Source organism: Hemiscyllium ocellatum, chromosome 4, assembly GCF_020745735.1.
Source record: "Hemiscyllium ocellatum isolate sHemOce1 chromosome 4, sHemOce1.pat.X.cur, whole genome shotgun sequence".
NCBI lineage: Eukaryota > Metazoa > Chordata > Chondrichthyes > Orectolobiformes > Hemiscylliidae > Hemiscyllium > Hemiscyllium ocellatum.
Genome location: NC_083404.1, coordinates 99,732,268 through 99,755,668, shown reverse-complemented (window position 1 = coordinate 99,755,668; position 23,401 = coordinate 99,732,268). Strand labels below are relative to the sequence as shown.

The 23,401-nt window shown below is 39.9% G+C and overlaps 1 protein-coding gene across 2 annotated transcripts in view; it reads left to right on the top strand.

Annotated features, from left to right (window-relative positions):
- Positions 1-20,290, top strand: part of LOC132815021 (RNA-binding protein 12-like) — a 129,019-nt gene extending 108,729 nt beyond the window's left edge. For both annotated transcript variants that reach the window (XR_009644617.1, XR_009644615.1), the window contains exons 3-5: positions 1,756-1,847; positions 15,708-15,888; positions 19,823-20,290. The gene's annotated coding sequence lies outside the window, so the exon portion shown is untranslated. The remainder of the gene's footprint in view (positions 1-1,755; positions 1,848-15,707; positions 15,889-19,822) is intronic.
- Positions 20,291-23,401: the final 3,111 nt, after the last annotated feature.

Here is a 23,401-nt window from a genome sequence, read left to right as displayed (position 1 = left end):
CTATGCTGCTTATTATAAACATAAAAGATGGAGCAAGATGATCAAAACATTGAGATGAACCTCACTGCACATTTCCCAATTCTGCCACATACTTCGTCATGGCCCACATTGCCCAGATTCATGTAAGATTCTACCCACTGCCATCAGTTTTTGGCAATTTAATTGTGCTTCATTGCCATATTGTTAGAAGTTTATTGTTAATGTCTACTTCAAAGACATGACTTCTGAGGTTTGCCCATTTTTGATACTTAATAAGTGGCCATGGAAGATTTAGAGGATTGAAGAAGGCATGCGAAATTTTAAGGAGCATAAAAGGGTCTTGGGATATGAAAGAACAGGGAGGGAGGAGAGAGTGTATGTGGAGGTGAGGGGATGAGTGCTTGAAGAAGATTCATACCACACTCAATGTTTTCACTGTTTCTCTCTCCACAGATGCTGCCAGACCTACTGAGTTCCTCCAGCATTCTCTGTGTTTGGTACTGGTCCAACTTCAGCTCACTCACTGCTCTCCAAACCCCCTATAAAAATAAATGGTGATTAATGGTCTTTATAGTGGAGATGGTTCTTCTGTGTCAGGACGTTTCCTGACTTGACTTCCCTGCCTGCTCCATGAAAATCCTGTCCTTGATATTTTTACATGTTGTACCTAACACGTCATCACTTCTTCCAATCTGTACCAATGTTTCAATTAGATTTATAGATTCCTGTGCCCTGTGCAACAGTAATTGTTAAGCAGCAATTTTGTCTTTCTGTGATAGTGGGCGGCACAGTGGTTAGCACTGCTGCCTCACAGCGCCAGAGACCTGGGTTCAATTCCCGCCTCAGGCGACTGACTGTGTGGAGTTTGAACATTCTCCCCGTGTCTGCATGGGTTTCCTCCGGGTGCTCCGGTTTCCTCCCACATTCCAAAGATGTGCGGGTCAGGTGAATTGGCCATGCTAAATTGCCCGTAAAGTTAGGTAAAGGGGTAAATGTAGGGGAATGGGTGGGTTGCGCTTCGGCGGGTCAGTGTGGACTTGTTGGGCCGAAGGGCCTGTTTCCACACTGTAAGTAATCTTAAAAAAAAATTGTCTTACAGTGAATCATTTTCCCAATTTGATATCATCCATTCTACACTATCTCATTAAGTGAAAATTATCCACCCCCTTCTTGCCGCTACAGTGTCCAGGCTAACATTCCACCTTCAATCAAATCTAGATATACGGTCATAAACACAGAAATTTTTGGAAAGCTCTCAGCAATTCTGGCAGCATGTATGAAAAGAAATCAGAGTTAACATTTTGGATCCAGAACTGATGGTAGATTGGAAAAAAATGTTTTGTATCCAAAAGGTATGGTGGGGAGGAGGGGTATGGAGTAAATGATGGGTTGAAATAGAACCCAGAGTGAGAGAAAAACAGTTGATAGACAAAGAAGTGAATAACAGTCAGCCTAGGAGAATGAATAGTTGCTAACACCATCAATTCTGGAGAAGAATCACTGGATGTTAACTCTGATCTCTCTCCATAGATACTGCCAGACCTGTTGAGTTTTTTCCAGGAATTTCTGTTTTTCATTTGGATTTTCAGCATCTGCAGTTCTTTCTGTTTTTTTATCTCGATATATGGCCTTACTATTTATGGTGGTTTCATCAAATGCAAAATGCTCTAATCCTCTTACCAATACAGAGCACACATTGTAAGATACTTTATTATGTATGAAATAGTACAATGATTTTGGGAGATGCTATATAAATGCAATATTTTGTTTCTTAAGAGCAACAACTGCAATCAAAAACATGACCAAGAGATGGCACTATTGGATTTACTAAAAGACAACTATTGTTCACATTCCCTGATTTTTGAAATGTAAGTATTCATGCATTTTCCTGTATGTAACTTAAACCTTTGTAAGGAAATTATTTTGTTATGTGTTGTCTAAGATATCTGATCAAGTACCCTATTTGTTTTAAAGGTAACTTATCATGCAGCAGATATTGATTTTGTTTCATTTCATTAAATACCATATCGGTCAAATCTGTAATCCTGAAGTCCCAGGGAGAAATGTCACACTTGTTAAAACCTTGCTTGGAGAATTCAGGCATGAATGCTGGAGCACTGACTGCTCGTACTCCCATTCAACATAACTTTTCTGATGGGAGCAAGAATACTTGTAATTAGTCTGTATTATTGATACTTCTTTGCAAGAGATAGTTTCTGTGACACTTCCACTTTTTCTTAAAATTTTAATTAATTTTAATTTTGGTTACTCCAACACAGTCACTGCTACCTCCTGCATTTGAACCTCTAAATTTGAGGTCATCAAAAATTCTGCTGTGCCCTAACTCACACCTGTGACTTATTACCAGCTACCCTGTGTTTGTTGATCTATATTGGTTAGCTATTGAACAGGACCTTTATTTGAAAAGTTCTCCTCCTCATTTTCACATTCCTCAATGACCCCTATCTCTATAATTTCCTCCAGCCACTGAACACTTTTAGATGTCGACACTTCTCTAAATCAGGCCTCCCATGCACCTCAATATTATTTGCTCTAATTTTGTCAAACGTACCTTCAGCTATGGGATTCCCTCCCTAAATCTCTCTACCTCTTTATCCTCCTTTTAGTCGATCCTTTCCATTTGGCGCCTTCTGTCTTAATATGTGGTTCAGTCCAAATTTTGATTTGAAATGCTCCCAAGAAGTACTTTCTAGCATTTTATTACATTAAAAGCACTATACATGTTATACATATTTATACTGCAAAGATACTACGGCTTTTCTACGGTTTTGATAATAACGAAGAGTTGAGACAGAGGTGCGGAACAATCTGCCCGAAAGTCAATGAAGTCAACAGCTTGTGAGGCCTCGGAATTTTAAAAAATTTGGAACAATAGAAGCAGCCTGAATGTGTGTGGTCTTCAGTAGCAGTTTCTGGGGGCATGAAGCTGAATGTGGAAGCTCTTCTTCATTTCTCTGTTACAGCTAAGAGCTGGGGTTCTCTTTAGAATTGCATGGGAGACAGTCTATTCTATGGAATTTGCCTTTGCCAAGGGTGCATTTATGGAATGTTTCTGTATTGGAACAGTTAATTAATAGTAATTAATATATATATTATAAATATTATTTGTTAAGCATTTTGATAGAGCTAAGTTGTATTTTGTTTCAAGTCTGGTAACTTGACCAATCAAATTGCACCCAGAACGCAATGCCTTACACTTACCTTTAAAATAAGAAAACGTTAGGATCTAACTATCTTTGTCCATAAGATGTTCATTTTCATAACATATAGGAGCAGAACTAAGCCATTTGGCCCATCGAGTCTGTTTCACCATTCGATCATGACCGATGTAAAGGGTGTTTGGTCTGATCCATGACAATACATATTATGTGGTTCATAATTATGCGAGTGGTGTGCTTTTGAATTCTTTTTCTTCCCTGATATCTTTAATTACAATTGTGGAAACTGGGCAGCCGTAGCTTAGATGAAAGGATTGTGGTTTCAAAGCTTGCTATGATAATAGGATTGGCTGAAATGATCTGTTTCATCTGATAATTAATTAGTTAAGGGAAAGAAAAACAACAGGTAGCCCTTCACGGTCTATGTTTACTTGTTTATAATAATCATTACCATACTAGTAGACAGAAATATTTATGTTTGTTGGGATTGGTAATCCAAAAATGAACCTATTATAATAGGCATTTTATTTAGAATCAGGAGTTGATTGATAGCTTCTTGCTTATCATCTAATTGCAACAATAAATATATTATCCTTAATAAAGGAAAACATCCCACAATCTTTCATATAAATGTAACTGTTTAAAGGAGTGGGTGTGATACTTTGCATTACAGAATAAAACAATGTGTAGCCGATGCAGAGCCAATTTGAACTTAACAATTATACATACTTTATGTATATGTTATAGGTATATTAAAAAATGGTCACAAATTTGGTAAAACCATTGATAAGGGTCTACTGGTAGACTAATTAGTAAAACAAGATAAGATTGCATTAAGAGTGAACTTACCAATTGGACACAAAATCAGCTGTACGGTCAGAAACAGAGTGGTGGTGGAAGGTTTTTTTTCGGACTGGAAGCCTGTGATCAACAATGTTACACAGGGATTGGTATTGGGTCCACTTTCGTTTTGACATTTATATAAATTATTTGGATGAGAATATAAGAGGCATGGTTAGTAAATTTGCAGGTGACACTAAAATTGGTGGTATAGTGGACAGTGAAGAAGGTTCTTTAAGATTACAAAGAGACAGATCAATTGGGTCAATTGACTGAGAAGTGGCAGATAGAGTTTTGGATAAATGAGAGGTATTGTGTTTTCGTTATACAAACAAGCACAGGACTTACACAACTAATGGTCGGGCCCTGGGTAGTGTTGTAGAATAGAGAGACCTAGGGGTTCAGGTACATAATTCTTTGAAATTCTCATCACATGTTGATAGGGTGGTTAAGAAGGTGTTCAGCATTCTTGCCTTCATTGCTCAGAGCTTTGAGTACACGAGTTGGGATGCCATGTTAAGGTTGTACAGGACATTAGTGAGCCTCTGCTGGAGTACTGTGTCCAGTTCTGGTCACTTTGGTATAGGAATGATATCATTAAACTGGAGAGGGTTCAGAAAAGATTTATCAGGATGTTGCTTGGAATGGAGGGTTTGAAATATAAAAGTAGACTGGAAAGACTGGGACTTATTTTCACTGGAATGTAGGAGGTTCAGAGGTGACATTATAGAATCATGAGGGGTATACATAAGGTGAATGAGAATGGCCTTTCCACTAAGGAGCATATTTTTAAGGTGAGGGGGAAAGATTTAAAAAGACATGAGGCACAACTTTTTCACATAGAGCCATGGTTCATGTGAACTGCCAGGGGAAGTGGTGGATGCAGGTAAAGTGACATAGTTTAAAAGACATTTGGATAAGCTCATGAATAGGAAAGGCTTGGGTGATGTGGTCCAAGTACAGGCAGGAGGGGCTACCTTACTTTGGAAACATGCTCGGTGTCGACTGGTTGGACCGAAGGGTCTGTTTCCATGCTGTATGATGCTATGACTCTATAAGAGGGTGCCAACATTTTGCTGTCTCTTTCATGAGTATGTTCCACAATACTCAACACTCCATACAATTTACTTGCATGTCTAGTTTTCCATTTATTTAAAACTTTAATTTAACCCCTGGTTTTCTGTTCCTTGGAAAATACCTCCTTTTTTGTCTCAGTCTTTCAGAACTTGAGGAAGAATTTGGAACAGTCTTGGCCTGAGACTGAAGGAGGGGTTTTCTCTAACAAGAACTGATTTTGCCCTTGACCATTGAATTTTTTTCCTTCATCATACATCGACTCAGACTTCAATCTGAACTGATTTCCAGCACAACCTGTGTTAGAACAACCAATGGTTCTTTACTCATAACACAACTATCCAGTTCATCAGACTCATTTGATTCTTCCTAGCTCCCTTCTTCATGAACGTTTGAAAGCAAAAACTACAAACTTAACCTGCCCACTACCAAACATCTTGAATAAATATGTATGAGGACCACATTTTGTTTTGACTTTGGATGGTAGTCACTTCAACAACTTATAAAGTTCTTTAACCTTAACTTTCTGGTTCAACTTTAGGTTATTTTCTCTCACTTTATCACTATCATAGCTCTCTCTCTCTGTTTGGATTGTTTATCTTCTGCTCATTGTGATGAATGTGATTTCAGAAACAAAAACCTCACTTCAGATTACCTTACAAGAAACCAATCAGATTGCATTCAGTTGTAATAGCAGTTTGTGTGTTATAATAAATAGACAACAAAAAAAGCCAGTTTGTGATTAAATGGCATCCATAGTTTCTTCCAATTTGTATCTAGCATTTGTGTAACCAGAAAACATGACTACCATTTTGTATTGTGCACTCTGCTGCTCCATTTGAAGCAGGATGTTATGGTGAAACTCTATTCTGTTTTACCATGTTCATTCTCATGAAGTTTGAAAATGGTTCTGAACAAAGTTGTCAGGTGCAATATCCTCTGGGATCCCACAGCAATCAAACTACCCAAATTTTCTGAAATTTTGCTAGTTTTTGTTCAATTCATAAAAAAGCTCTCAGCCCATTTTGATTGCCAGTTTATCACAATGAATATCTGTTGCCCCTCAAATTCTGTGATGTCTATGTGCAGCCTCTTCCACATTCTCGCTGACACTTCCCACGATTGCAAAGAGACTGATGGTGGCTTCTTTCCCATAGCTTGACATATTTTATGCTGTTTCACTAATTCTTCGATGTCCTTACTTAACACTGGCCACCGAAGATAGTTTCTCAGTAGACCCTTTGTCAAACTCAGTATTAACGGTGAATATTACATAACAAATATGTTACATACCATTCTGGAATTACAATGCTGCTCTCAAAATAACACAACACTTATCAACTGACAATTAATTTTTACTCAAATATAAAATGTCTGTATTGGCCACCCATTCGCAATGCAGTCATGCACTCTTGACAAGATTATTCTACAGCTGAAATATTGGGAACAGTTTTGTTCCCTTGTCTAAGGAAAGACATACTGGCATTGGAAGCAGTCTAAAGAAGATTCACTAGGTTGACATGGACAGATTGTCTTATGATGAGAAGTTGAGGAGGTCATATTCATTAGAGTTTAGAAGAATAAGAGGCAACCTTGAATTTAGGATTGATAATTACATTATAGATTTCTTTGGTTTTTCAAGGTGGCTTTCAATATGTGAATGAGTATAATCATTTCAGCTAAGTCATTGGTGTGATGCAGCAGTCATAGCCAATTTAACATTCACTGGGAGACGAATCCTCAAACCCAGAACCTTGCATTATAGAATCATACATTACAGAAGATGCCCTTCGGTCCCCCAGATCTACACCAACAAAAAAAACTACTCTAAATCTACACCAGACCCATTTGTCTACAGTTGGCCCACAGCCTTGAATGCTATGGTGTTTGAAGTGTTCATCCAAGTACAGTTCAAAGGTGGTTAGCTTCCCAACTCAACTCCCTGCCCAGGCAATGCTTTCAAGATTCCCACAACCCTCTGTATGAAACAGGAATTTCTCAAATGCCATCTAACCCTCCTGTCTTTCACCTCAAATTATTCCCCCTTGTTATTGATCATTCAATTAGGGAGAGCAGCAACAAAGCATCCACCCTGTCAATGACCCTCATAATCTTATACACAACAGTCAAGTTCCCTATGAGTCATCTCTGCTCTAAAGAAAATAATCTGAGTTGATCCAATCCCTCCTATCTAAACTACTCCATCCCAGGCAACATCCTTTGCACCTTGTTCACTACAATCAGACCTTTCCTACAGTATAGTGACCAGAATTGTGTACAGTACTCCACTTCAATAGATTCATCACCTGGAAGTCTGCAATCATTAAAAGCAAAGTACTGCAGAAAATAAAAGAAATAAATATAAAACATAAACTAGAAAGTTTTTGAGAAACTCAGCAATTTCTCCTTTTTTTTATTATGATGAGACTGATTGAGAACACAGGGAAGAATGTTGGTTCTAAGCACTGTGGAGACAGATGGTATAGCACTGAATGTTTCCTCCCTTATTCTCTTAGACACCTGGCCTAATGAATGTTAATTGTACATTAATTGTATTTAATTGTATGCAGGTGATGGACAGTAACTGGGAATTCACTGTACCCCTATAATTAGAAACTATGGCTATTGGATTAGAAGGTGTACATTTGTAAATCATATCTTGGTAAATGATTTTTTTTTAAAAAGTTGCTCCTGGGATGTCGGCCTCACTGATTAGGCCAGCATTTATTGGCCATCCCTAGTTGCCCTTGAGGGGGTGGTTGTGAGCCACCTCCTTGAATTATTGCACTCCATGGCGTGTGCTGCTGTTAGGAAGGGAATTCCAGGATTTTAACCAGCGACAGTGAAAGAACAATGATATAGTTCTGAATCAGAAAACAAGTCATGGATCTTCCCAAATAAGTAAATATGGTCTATTTGAACACTGCCTCTTTATTTACATAAAGTGAGTCATGTTGAAGACAATACATCCATCAAAGAAAACCCATGACTAGGTTATGAAATGGCCAACATGACAATAATACTATCTAACTCCTGCTGTGTTGTTCCCTATTTCCCAGCTCATGGTTTGTTGTTCTCTTTTCCATTCTACAGATTAATTAAACTAATTTAATCCAAGCCCTAGTCTCCAGCTCCCCAATTGTGTTACTGTGCAGTGGTGATAGAGCAGGGAACATTCAGTGTGCATTAAAATCAAATTTTCTGCCCTCTGGGGAGCCATGGTGATTTATGGGATGACTTCTGGAGAGCGGGAAATCTGATTTTAATGTGCATTGACTGTTGCCATGCACTACTGCTCCTGCGTACAACACAATCAGAGAGTGGGGGAGCAGGAGACTATTAGCAATGTTTTTATTTTACTTAATATCTAGAATTACAATCAGAACCATTATTTTCAGTACAGTGACTTGTAACTAAGAGTAGTGGTACAAAACAGGATAGCATATTAAACATGTCATAATACTAGGATTGAAGTTGAAGACTGAGATTCTGAGACAGAGGGAGCACTGAAATCTGAAGTATGTATCTATGGCTTGCTTTGCATGGCACAGTATTCAGAATGGCATACCTATATAATGATGCCTTGAATAATGTAAGAGTTCAATTTTGATTCGAGAAAGAATGCAGATTTGAAGCAAAACGTTTAGCAGAAAGGAGTAAGGCCCATGTTTACGCCTACTTTTTTTGACAGGAATAGTATGGTTGGAGAGTTAAAACAGTGATTAAGTGACTCTTGCTGCATTCACAACACCCTTATATTAGAAAATGAACTACTGGCTTTACAGCATGCTAGAAGCACAGTCAAGGAGACTCGTGCAAATTTGGGGCCCAGGAGCATCATTCAGACCCTGACATGAAAATTCTGTGGCAGCCAAGTTAACACATATCTGGAACAATACACAACAAGATGAAGAAGCCAAATGTAAAGGAAGTGAGAGCAGATTATGAATGTAAACTAGAAAAAAAAGCACATTAGACGGTAAATATTTCTATGCACATGTAAGAATGAAATGTTTGGCTAAGACAAATGTAGATCCATTACAACCAGAGTCAGAAGAATTTATAATGGAGAAGAGAGGAAAGGTAGAAAAGGTCATTATTTTGTGTCCATCTTCACTATGGAAGATGCAAGGAATCTCCCAGAATTAGAAATCAATGGATTAGGAAGAATGAGGAATTCAGAAATGTTAGAATTAGAAAGAAAATTGTACTGGAGAAATTAATGGAACAGATAAAGCTCTGGAATCTGATATTCTACATTCCAGAGTAGAATGGAAATAATGAATGTATTTGTGACCATCTCCCAAAATTCTATAGATTCTGAAATGATTCCTGCAGTTTGGAAAGTAGCAAACAGCACCCCACTCTGTAAGAAGGAAGACAGAGAGAAGTGGGGAGACTGGTTAGCTTTCTATCATTAATGGTGAAAATGATCAAAATTATTACAAAGAATGTGATAAATAGACACTTGATCTGATTGGGCATCGTCAGCATGGATTTGTGAATGGGAAGTCATAGTTGATGAACATGTTAGAGTTTTTTTTGAGAATATTACTAACTGAATTGATAAAGAGCAGTCAGCATATGTAATATGTGTCAATTTTCAGAAGGCATTTACTTAAGTCATAGAGTCATAGAGATGAACAGCATGGAATCAGACCCTTCGGTCCAACCAGTCCGTGCCGTCCAGATATCCCAACCCAATCTAGTCCCACCTGCCAGCACCCGGCCCATATCCCTCCAAACCCTTCCTATTCATATACACATCCAAACGCCTCTTAAATGTTGCAATTGTACCAGCCTCCACCACATCCTCTGGCAGCTCATTCCATACACGTGACACCCTCTGCTTGAAAAAGTCGCCCTTTAGGTCTCTTTTATATCTTTCCCCTCTCATCCTAAACCTATGCCCTCTAGTTCTGGACTCCAGGACATTTATTACATAAGTAAAAACACATTTTTTAGTTCTTTATTCTTTCATGGAATGTGGGTGTAGCTGGCATGTCTAGCATTTGTTGCCTATCCCTGGTTTTGCTTGAACTGAGGGCTTGCTAGGCCATTCATAAAGTAGTTAAGAGTCAACCGCATTGCTTTAGGTCTGGAGTTAAGCTTAGGACAAACTGTGTAAGGATTGCAGATATCCTTCCCTCAAGATATGGAAGCAAATGAGTTTTTACAATTGTTGATAGCCTCATGATCACCACCAGCAAACTCAATAAGCCAAATGGCCTAATTCTGCTCCTATATTTTATGAACTTACGAGACTAGCTTTCTACCAAATATTTTTTCATTGAATTCAAATTCCATTATCTGGTTTGATGAGATTTGAACCAGAGTTGTGATAGCAGAACCTGGGCTCCTGGCTCATTACTCCAATAAGTATGGGACAGGAGGTAATGTGCTCGCAAGATTAACTATTGGGTAACAAGCATAAAATTAAGAACAATAGAAACCACAGAACAATAGAAAGATTATAGCATAGAATGAGGCCTATCAGCCCATCATTTTCCCTGGCCAAATAAACTTGTATCCCATTCCAACCCACTTTCCAGTACGTAAAGTAGGTCTTCAATGATGTGAAGGAGGGATTTTCAGGATTTTGACCCAAGGGATCATAAATGGTTCTGAACATTGTGTAGTCATCCCATTTCTGACCTAACGATGGGGAGTAGGTCATTGATGAAGCAGCTGAAAATGCTTGGGCCTAGGACACAACCCTGAGGAATTCCTGCAGATGACTGAAATGACTGACTTCCAATAACAACCACCATCTTCCTTTGTGCCAGTTATGATTTCAGTCAACAGATTTTGATTCACATCGGCTCAAGTTTTGCTAGGTCTCCCTAATGTCACATTCAGCCAAATGCAGGGCTGTCACTCTCACCTCACCTTTAGAATTCAGCTCTTTTGTCCATGTTTGAATCAAGGCTGTAATGAGGCAGGAGCTCAGTGGCCCTGGCAGAACCCAAACTGAATATTACTGAGCAGGTTATTGTTGAGTAGGTGCTGCTGGACAGCACTTTTGATGTCACCTTCAATATCCTCACAAGATTGGACTGAAGGGGCAGTAATTGGCCAGTCTGAATTTGTCATGCTTTTATTTATGTACAGGATATACTTGGGAAATTTTCCACAATGCTTTATAGATGCAAGTATTGTAACTGTACAGGAAGAGCTTGGTTAAGGGAGCTGCAAGCTCCCTTAAGCCCAGGTCTTCAATACTACTGCTGAAATGTTGTCCGGGCCCATAACTTTTACAATGTCCAGTATCTCCAACTGTTTCCTGATATCACATAGAGTGAATCAAATTGGCTGAAAACTAATATCTGTAATGCTAGGGACCACTGGAGGAGGTTGAGTTGGATCATACACTTTGCACTTCTGGCTATGATTGTTGCAAATTCTTCAGCTTTATCTTTTACACTGGTGTGCTGGGCTCCTCTATTATTGAAAATGGGGATATTTATAGAGCCTCCTCCGCCAACAAATTGTTTACTTATCCACGGCAATTCAGATTTGATATGGCAGGACTGCAGAGCTTGGATCTAATCTGCTGGTTGTGGAATGGCTTAGCTCTATCTATCAGTTGCTGCTTACACTGTTTGGTGTTCAAATAGTTCCATTTGGCACTTTCATCAAGTTCACACCTCATTTTCAGGTGTGTATAATGCTCTTACTAGTATTTCCTCCTGCAGTCTTCATTTGAATGAAAGTTGATCCAATGGCTTGATAATAATGATTGAGTATCCAGACCATGATATTGTAGATTGTTGTTGTGGTTCTGTTCGCCGAGCTGGGAGTTTTTCTTGCAAACATTTCGTCCCCTTTCTAGGTGACATCTTCAGTGCTTGGGAGCCTCCTGTGAAGCGCTTCTGTGCTGATTCCTCCAGCATTTATACTGGTTTGAATCTGCCGCTTCCAGTTGTCAGTAGCTGTCCGCTGCAGTGGCCGGTATATAAGGTCTATGTCGATGTGTCTGTTGATCGAATTCGTGGATGAGTGCCATGCTTCTAGGAATTCCCAGGCTGTTCTCTGTTTGGCCTGTCCTATAATGGTGGTGTTGTCCCAATCGAATTCGTGTTGTTTGTCATCTGAGTGTATGGCTACTAGGGATAGCTGGTCGTGTCGTTTCGTGGCCAGTTGGTGTTCATGGATGTGGGTTGTTAGCTGTCTTCCTGTTTGTCCTATGTAGTGTTTTGTGCAGTCCTTGCATGGGATTTTGTAAACCACGTTGGTTTTGCTCATGCTGGGTATCGGGTCCTTTGTTCTGGTGAGTTGTTGTCTGAGAGTGGCTGTCGGTTTGTGTGCTGTTATGAGTCCTAGTGGTCGCAGCGGTCTGGCTGTCAGTCCCGAAATGCCCCTGATGTATGGTAGTGTGGCCAGTCCTTTGGGTTGTGGCATGTCCTCATTTTGTTGTCTTTCCCTGAGGCATCTGTTAATGAAATTGCGTGGGTATCCGTTTTTGCTGAATACCTTGTATAGGTGTTCTTCTTCCTCTTTTTGTAGTTCAGGTGTGCTGCAGTGTGTTGTGGCCCTTTTGAATAATGTCCTGATGCAACTACGTTTGTGTGTGTTGGGGTGGTTGCTTTCCTAGTTCAGGACTTGATCTGTGTGTGTGGCCTTTCTGTATACCTTCGTGGTGAATTCTCCATTCGGTGTTCTTTGTACCATCACGTCCAGGAATGGGAGCTGGTGAGAGAAAGAAAAGGACAACCAGCTTCCACTCCTGGATGTGATGGTACAGGAACACAGAATGGCGAATTCACCACGAAGGTATACAGAAAAGCCACACACACAGACCAAGTCCTGAACTATGAAAGCATCCACCCCAACACACACAAACGTAGTTGCATCAGGACATTATTCAAAAGGACCACAACACACTGCAGCACACCTGAACTACAAAAAGAGGAAGAAGAACACCTATACAAGGTATTCAACAAAAACGGATACCCACGCAATTTCATTAACAGATGCCTCAGGGAAAGACAACGAAATGAGGACATGCCACAACCCAAAGGACTAGCCACACTCCCATACATCAGGAGCATTTCGGAACTGACGGCCAGACCGCTGCGACCACTAGGACTCATAACAGCACACAAACCAACAGCCACTCTCAGACAACAACTCACTAGAACAAAGGACCCGATACCCAGCATGAGCAAAACCAACGTGGTTTACAAAATCCCATGCAAGGACTGCACAAAACACTACATAGGACAAACAGGAAGACAGCTAACAACCCACATCCATGAACACCAACTGGCCACGAAACGACACGACCAGCTATCCCTAGTAGCCATACACTCAGATGACAAACAACATGAATTCGATTGGGACAACACCACCATTATAGGACAGGCCAAACAGAGAACAGCCTGGGAATTCCTAGAAGCATGGCACTCATCCACGAATTCGATCAACAGACACATCGACATTGACCTTATATACCGGCCACTGCAGCGGACAGCTACTGACAACTGGAAGCGGCAGATTCAAACCAGTATAAATGCCAGAGGAATCAGCACAGAAGTGCTTCGCAGAAGGCTCTCAAGCACTGAAGATGTCACCTAGAAAGGGGATGAAACGTTTGCAAGAAAAACTCCCAGCTTGGCGAACAGAACCACAACAACGAGCACCCGAGCTACAAATCTTCTAACAAACATTGTAGATTGTGTTGGAGTATGATTCTGCTAAGTGTTGATGCCCAGTTTTGAGTTGTTAGACCTGTTCAAAGTCTGTCTCATTTAGCTCAGTGATAGCACCACACTACATGATGGAGGGTATTCTCAAAGTGAAGTTGGAACTTCGTTTCCAAGAGAACTGTGCAATGGTCACGCTTAGCGATACTGTCATGAATGACAAATTAATGAGGATGAGATCAAAAATATGTTTACTTCTTGTCGGTTCCCTGACCATCTGTTGCAGACCCAGTCTAACAACTATGTCCTTTAGGAGCTGACCAGCTCAGTCAGTCATGCTGCTTCTGAGCCACTCTTGTGCCCTAGAGGATATACTTCTGGTGTTGTTCAACATGAGGAGTACTGATTCATCAGCAGAGGGAGGGTGGGTAACCTGCCCACCATTGACATGATGCCATGAGACTTCATGGGGTCTGGAGTTAATTTTGAGGGCTTCCAGGGCAACTCCTGACTGTATCCCACTGTTTCCCCACTGCTATTGTAATGATGATGGTAGTGTCTGGGACATTGTCTGTCATTTATGATACCATGAGTATAACTATGTCAGGCTGTTGCTTGACTAGTTTGAGACAGAATCAAAAAGTGTGGCACTGGAAAAGCACAACAGGTCAGGTAGCATCTGAGGAACCGGAGAGTTGATACTTCAGCCATTTATTATTTATGACTTCATAGCAATTGTTATAACTGCATGATCTACTCGACCATTTACCCAGACAGCAGGCAAAAGTCAACTGTACTGCTGGAGTCACATTTTAACAAGCTGCGTCATTGGAGGTGATCAGTAGAAACAGCAGTGGTGGGACTCGAACCCACACCCCTGTTAAGACTAGAGACTTAATCCAGTGTCTTAGACCACTCAGCCACACTACCAGCCTCTGGAGTCACATGTCAATCAGACCAATTAAAGACAGCAGTGTTCTTCACTAAAAGTCATTAATGAACTAGATGAGTTTTTCTACCAATTGACAATAGTTTTAGGTTTATCATTAGACTCATTTCTGGCTTTAAAAAATTGAATTTAAATTCTACAATTTACCAAAGTAGAATTTGAACCCAGTTACCGAGAGCATTAAATGGGTCACTGAATTAATCATCTCGCAATAATACTACAAGGCATTGCCTGCTGAGTTTCTCCAACTATCCCTGTTTGTGATGAGTGGCATACCACAAGGATCAGTAATTGGCTCTCAGCTGTTCACAATATATATCAATGATTTGAGTGTAGAGACAAAATATAATATTTCCAAGTTTTATTAATGATATAATGCTAGGTGAGAATGATGCTGTGAGGAAGATGAAAAGCAGCTTCAAGAGAATTTGTACAGACTTAATGAATGGTCAAGAACATAGCAGATTAATTTTAATGGGAAAATAAGTTTATCTACACTGTCAGGTGCAGAGTATTTCTTAAATACTATGAGGTTAGAAAGTGCAGATGTACAAATTGACCTGTATGTCCTTATCAAGAAATCTTTGAAAAATAACATGCAGGTGTAGGAAGGCTAATGGCATGTTAGCCTTTTACACAACAGAATGAGAGTATATGAATAGCAAAGTTTTGGTTCAATTTTATTGAACCTTGGTCAAACCAAATCTGAAGTATTCTGTTTTGATTCCCTAACTTTAGAAAGAGCATTACTGCCAGAGATAGAATGCAACAAATTTTCACCAGATTTGTGCCCGTGACAGCAGGAAGGTGCTTTGAAATGTGGTTGTGGGTCTGTACAGAGTTTCAAAGAACAAGAGTTGATTTAATTGATACCTACAAATTACTTAAAGGGACAGACAAATTTAAAAACAACATTTCTTGATTTTATTTTTCATTGAGCACTTTTTTAAAATCAACAGTTGTGAAAAGAATTTTAAAAAACTGAGTTACTGAAACTTGTTGTAAGTCATGTTTCCATTGTCATTTTGTTTAAACACACAGAGGGTATTTATAGAGGGGTCAGCACCAGGGCGTGTGAGCATAGTGACATTTGGTCAGCAGTTGCATTGTGGTGTTGTGCCAGTTGTGGATGCCAACAACTATCTGATGAGTTCCTGGGGAGCTGAACAGCTTATGGATGTGAATGATATTGGCAGAAGCCTTTTGGCTGCTTCAAAGGCAGGTATGTAAAATACCTAAAGTCAGTTTAATTTCTCCCTACAGTTGTTGTAAGATATGGCCTTTAACTAGTAAATAAGAGACTTTGAAGTTACTGCAAGAATTGCCTGTGCCTCCTGTGATGAAGTGGTGAAGTGAAAAGTGGTTAAAGAAAAGAAAATCCCAGAAAGCAAAAAGGATTGTCTCGGTGAATATTCAACTCCTTTGTTTTTCCTTCACCCAATAATAGCCATTCTTTTTTGCTGTCTATGTCTCCCCATACATGAATGCGGGTTTTAATATTTATTTTACTTAACCTATTATTCTAATCGATCTGTTCAGAGATATTACTACACACCTCTGGAGCAGATGGGACTTGAACACAGGCCTCTCAGGCTAATGGTAGGGACACTATCACTGTACCAGAAGATGGTTTCAGAAGGGAATTAAGAGTTTTAATGAGTACAGTTTTATGTCAACAATTCATTGTTGTTTTCATGTGGTTACAATTTGTCCAATGAGAAGTAGGTCTTTTTAAATCTGGTCAGGGTTTTCTGTTAGCCTAGTGTGTATCTGTCAAATAACTGGGGAACTTTGTATACTTTGATAACATTCTTAATTTTTGAGATGACTGAGAATACTGGAGCTTTATTTCAAGCTATCCCAGTGGAGCCTAACACAACATAAATGTAGGTAAAATGTTACTTCTTTTTGGGATATTAGGAAGCAGAGGACACAATTTCTAAATAAAAGGGGAGTCACTCCAAACTGGTTTTTCTTTTACACTTGTTATTTTTCTGCTTTCCTGTTGGCCTATCCCTTGGCCTGGTATCCCAGCTCACCTCATCTGGCTCAGCTTTCATGCCCACAAAAACAATCAAATAATGTGATTTAATTACCCGAATAGAGCAGAAAAGATGAGAGCAAAGAAGCATTGCCTTACATCCTGATGTACATGCCAATCTAATGGCCTCACTTTGTCTTCCCAAGTGTAGGCATCCTCACATCCCCACTTGTCTACCCTTCCATTCATCATTGAGTTCCACCAACCTTCAGTACTGTTATGCCTATTGCATGCACATTGAAACTTTCACCAAATACCCTCCTTTAATCGGGGGTGCACATGCCATTTTTCTCACTTGTGGATTCCTTAGTGGGCGGCACGGTGGCACAGTGGTTAGCACTGCTGCCTCACAGCGCCTGAGACCCGGGTTCAATTCCCGACTCAGGCGACTGACTGTGTGGAGTTTGCACATTCTCCCCGTGTCTGCGTGGGTTTCCTCCAGGTGCTCTGGTTTCCTCCCACAGTCCAGAGATGTGCGGGTCAGATGAATTGGCTATGCTAAATTGCCCATAGTGTTAGGTAAGGGGTAAATGTAGGGGTATGGGTGGGTTGCGCTTCGGCGGGTCGGTGTGGACTTGTTGGGCCGAAGGGCCTGTTTCCACACAGTAAGTAATATAATCTAATCTCCTTGCTTATTTTCTGCAGAAGAACACAGAATATAAAGGAATAGGAGGGTCTTTCATGGACATCTCAAGTTCCTCCAACAGAAGAGTGTTACATCTTGATGTGCCTACTCAGATGAAAAGATAGGACTGCTTAGCAACCTGTCGCAAGCTAACTTTCGGTTAGCCACATAAAACACATATGTTAATCCAAACTCTCACCCTCACCAAGTACAGCCCTCCACTCCAACGCCAAACTCACCATTAAACCAGCAGACAAGGTGGGGGGTGGGGCGCAGTGGTAGTTTGGCTCGCCGACCTCTACACCGCTGAAGCCAGACGCTAACTCTCACACACCACCTCCTTTTGCATTGTTAACCATGATGACAGCCTCCAACCTGAGTCTGGGAACCCCACACTGCCCAGTTCTACCGCTTACCCAAAATTCACAAACCTGACTGCCCCGGACAACCCATCATCTCTGTCTGCTCCTGCTCCACCGAACTTTTCTCCTCATATCATGACTCTGTCCTGTCGCCCTTGGTCCAGGAACTCCCCAGATACATTCATGAGACCCCCCACACCCTCTACTTCCTCCATGACCTTTGTTTCCCCAGCCCTAACCCCTCATCTTCACCATGGGCATCCAGTCCCTGTACACGTTTATCTACCGTGGCGAAGGCCTGCAAGCCCTCTGTTTATTTCCCCTCCAACTCATTCGATTGGCAAAACTGGTCCACAAACTCAACAACTCTTTTGAATCCTCCCACTTCCTTCAGGCCAAAGACATAGCCATGCACACCTGCATAGGCCCCAGCTATGCCTGCTCCTTCGTCGGGTACGTGGAACGTCTATGTTCCCTAGTTATACCGTCACCATTCCCCACCTTTTTCTCCATTACATCGATGACTGTATTGATGCCATCTCATGCTCCCACGAAGAGTTTGAATTCTCCTCCTACCTATCACCATCACCCCCCTCCCATGAACAATGCATCAACTTCACAGACACCTTCCACCCTGACCTCAAGTTCCTGGACCATCTCGGACACCTCCCTCCTCTTCGTGGACCTCTCCATTTCCATTTCCGGTGACTGATTCAACACGGACATTTACTTCAAACCCACCCACTCTCACAGCTCTCTAAACCTCCTCCTACCCACCCCCCCTTGCAAAAACACTATCCCTTACTCCCAATTCTTCTGCCGTTTCTGCTCTCAGGACATCCCAGATGGCCTCATAGTTCAAGGACTGCGATTTCCCCTCCCTTATGATCAACAATGCCCTTAGTGCATCTCTTCCACTTCCCGCACCTCTGTCCTTGAACCCCACCTTTCCAACCAGAGCAAGGATAGAATCCTCCCCGGTCCTCACCTTCCACCTCACAAATCTCCACATACAGCACACAATCCTCTGCCATTTCCGCCAATTACAATTAGACCCCTCCACCAGAGATATATTCGCCCCCCCCAACCCCTATTGGCATTCCACAGAGACCATTCCCTCCGCAACTCCCTCATCAATGTCAACTTCATCAGTTTCTTCATCTCCCCTTCCCCACCTCACCCCAGATGCAACCTTCCAACTCAGCACCACTCTCTTGAACTGTCCTATCTTCCTTCCCACCTATCCACTCACCCTCCCTCCTACCTATTACCATCACCCCCCCGCATCTACCTGTTGCCTTCCCAGATACCTCTCCCCCACCCCCACCCTCTTATATATCTCTCAGCCTCATTCCCCCCTCCCCCGACACTCCTGATGAAGGACTTATGCCCGAAATGTCGACTCCCTTGCTTCTCTGATGCTGTCCAACTTACTGTGCTTTTCCAGTGCCACACTTTTCGACTCTAAACTCCAGCCTCTGCAGTCCTCACTTTCTCCATATGTCAATTGTGTTGACGATGTCAACCGTAATTAAAATTTGATTATGTGCATAATGATGATTTAAAGCATTCATACATGGATATTATTAACTCAAAAATTTCTTTCTCCCATGGGCCATTATGCATCTATTAGAATGTGGCCCAGATCACTTCCAACAAATCTGACAACTCAGCATAGAAGCTCACTATCTCTGAATGTGCATTGGCACAGAACTTATGCAGATTATGCAACACCTCAGATACATGCAATTCAGTGGGATAAGTTACAGAGATAACTAACAGTTACCAGTGAGTTGCATCTCAGAAGTGGATAAGAGCAAGGGTGGAATGAGGGAAAGATGACATAGGATTCTCCATGTTCTGCTTAGCTGGACACAGAGGATGAGGATATTGTTCAAGTTGCAACATGTTTCAGAGAGATTGGAGAAGTTCAAATCACTTATGTATGACATGTAATCATTGCATTGATGCAATTTGTTCTGTGTGAAGCATGAAATGTAGTAATCCCATGGGCGTAGGCAAACTTTTAATGTTGGCTTGTCCACTTTGAATGCCACCTAATGAATAATTGATTCCCTAACCTTGACCTTCCATTACTCTACTGATCAGCAATACTGTGTTTCCCCAGGTCATTGCTAAAGGTGTGAGGCTGAGTCAAGTGAGGGAACCCAGGAACACAAGACTTTCTGCATTAAGCACTGATTGCCAAGATTTCTCTTGCACCAATGCAGGTAGATCAGTCTTTGGTGGGGTGGTCACAGACTGCAAAACACAGAGGATTAACCAAATTTAACTCAACATTCAGAGCAGCAAATTTAACCGACCACTTCAAACTCTTCTGCAACCACAGAGTTTGTGCCACACCACTAGGAAAAGGAAGAAATAAGACTGATAACAAGAACAGAAATTGCTGGAGAAACCCTGATCTGACAGCATCTATTGGGAGAAAGAAGAGTTAAAGTTTTAAGTCTGATGACCCTTCTTCATAATTCCCATGCCATAAACATAGATAAGCAGTTAGGTATATTCTAAAATTATAAACATTATTTCATTCCATAACATTTGATGTATCTTTATTTCTCTCAACCATTATCCGAGCCTGACTTGATTTATCTATGTCAAAAGGTGGATAATGAAAGTCTATCACTGGGCAAAATTAGTGATTTTATTTGTTCTCTGTTGGCTTCCGTTAGATTAGAAATTCCATCAATTCAACTGAAAGAACTTGCAGTGAAGTAACTGCAGGAGTGTATGAGAATTATAAGGTGATTATGTCTTTTAATTCATTCTTCACCTCAGATACTGTTATTGGTTTCCCCGGGAGGGAAGGAAGTAGTGTGCCCATGCATCATTGTTCATCATGGGAAGCTTGCTCTCTTTACAATATTGACTCATTCTTCAAGGTTTAATTCCAAAGCATGAATATATATGTTAGGATGAAAACAATTTGATTTGTCATTTGGTATGTTCTTCAGACTGTAGCACATATTTGAGAAGTGATTTTTTTTGCTACAAAGACAATGTTGTTGGTGGAAAGTTGAACACTTTGTCTTCACTGATGAGAAACTTTGGAAATGCTCCTGTGACAAGACACTATAGCATGAGGGTTGTTTAGGATTTTGAGTTTATGTTGTCACATGCGGTAAATTGTTCAGGTGAAAGTTCTGTTCTCTTGCTCAGATGATTTACTTTACTTTATGTAGTCAACATGCTCTGTGGAGTTTTATGCAATTAAATAGAACTTTTGTTGTATAATACTTCTTGAATAACATTTTTTGACTTTGCATCTACTTCTATTTGGATTCTAGTTGGAATTCGGTCCTCTTTTGTTTGAAGAAACTCAGTTAATAATTTGTCTAAGAGATCAATGAACACTCAATTGCAAATTATCTCTTGTTGTGAGTATCCCTAATTGCATCTCTCAGTTTCAACAATAATTTCTATATATTGTCTACAGATTCTCCTGGTAAAATGATATCTGTTATTGAAGGGTGATCTCACCAGTGTCTTATTTGTTCTTGAAGTGAAATATTGATTAAAAACTGGTATGAGGTTGTCAAAAATAATTTGTTTCTCATTGATCTGCTGTCTGTGTAATTCATGATCTGATGTAATAGACAACTGTGCTAACTTGATCTGAATTTGATTTAGTTCCAATGTTGAAGTGGTTTGAAATTTTATAAATTGTACTTTCCATATTTGATAATTTGTTAATCAATCAAATGAATCCGAAAGATTAAATTAATTTGGAATATTGCTATAAATGAATTTTGTGATATTGTTTGATTATTGAAAGGTAGTTGAATTTGTTTACTTTCTTGATTTGCATAATGATTGTTAGGATATTGATCTCCTTTTATCACACTCCTTTTGCTGTCTTACAGGCTTCTTGGTCGATTAAAGCTATTGTTAAATCTTTAAGTTGTAAAGCTTGTTGTAGCATTAAAACTGAAAGCAATTATTGTCTGTAATTCTACATACTGTTTTCAATGTAAAGTTCAGTTTTCCTTTTCCAAGCATCACAGTGGTAAGAAGATATTCCATCTCTAAGGTGGCTGAAGGATTTCCAAAGATCAGCAGGTGGAACTTTCAATAGCTTCACTGAAAAAGAGTCAATGATTTTCTTTTTTGAATGCATCAAAGATGTCTGTTGCTGTGTGATTGTACCAACTTTTCTACGTTTAAGGTATTTTCACATGAAACTCAAGTTTTACTGGTCAAGTGATCAGATTTGCATTCTTTTCTTTATCCATTTTTTGTATTTTCATGCATAAAATAAATAAAATATTATTCGTTAAATATCTTTGTATTTGGCATTCACAACAAAATATAATGAAACAAATAATTAAAGGGTGAAAATGAACTTTGAGGGTAAACGTGCAAATAATATCAAGACAGACAAGTGTTTCTTTAAATATAAGAAGAAGAGAGAGGTAAATGAACATCAGTTCACTGGAGAATAAAGCGAGGGAAATAATATGAGAGAAGCAGGAAATGGTAGAGAAGTTGAATAAATATTTTGCTTTAAAAACCCAAATAGCATCCCGTAATTACTAAATATTCAAGCGCAAAAAGTAGGAGAGGAAATAAATACAATAATTATCATTAGGAAAAATTTCTAGGGAAACTAATGGGACTAAAAACTGATAAGTCTCCTGAACTCAACTGAATGCTTTCTAAGATATTAAAGGAAGTAGCTCCAGAGATAGTGGATGCATTGGTAATAATCCGAGATTCTGAAAAAGTCCTAGAGCACTGGAAAACTGCTAATGTAACACAGTTATTGAAAAAGGGAAGGAGACAAAAATATAAATAACTATAGGCCAGTCAATATAACATGTTATTGTGAAAACATTAAAATCTATTATAAAGCATATAATAACAGCACATTTATAAGTGCATAAAGTGATCAAGTGGAGTCAGCACGGCTTTATGAAGGTGACATCAAATATACCAAAATTCTTTGGGAAGGTAACAATCAAGATAGAGAAAGAGAAAGCAGTGAGGTAATAAATCTGAATTTCCAAAAAACTTGTGATAAAGTGTTGCATAATAAGCTACTTAATACGATAAAACCCCATGGTGCTGCAGGTAGTATACTAGCATGGATAAAAGGATTGGTGAAATAAAAGAAGACAAAGTTGAGATTAGGGGGACATTTTCTGGAGGCAACCTTAAAATAATGGCCTGTTGGGCACAATCATTTGCTACTTATATTAATGACTCTGATGTGGAATGTGAATGAACTATAACGACATTTGTTGTTGACACAAAAATTGAACGTAGAATCCCTACAATGTGGAAACAGGCCATTTGGGGAAGTAAAATGGTGACAATTACATGATGCATCACCTGACTGACTCAACAGTAGGAGACTCACCAACTTTAAGGGCATTTAAATGGTTATTGGATAGGCATATGGACAAAAATGGATTGTGTCAGTTAGATGGCCTTCAGATTGGTTATACAGGTCGGCACAACATTGAGGGCTGAAGAGCCTGTACTGCACTGAAATGTTCTATAAACAGGGGATGAGAGTGAGCAAAAACATGGCGAATGGAATATACTGAGGAAATATGACATGATGTGCTTTGACAGGAAGGATGAAATAACTGAATGTTATTTAAAGGAGAAAGACTGAAGAAAGCTACAGAGCAGGGATTTAGACTACTTGACCATGAATCACAAATAGCTAGCATCCAAGTTC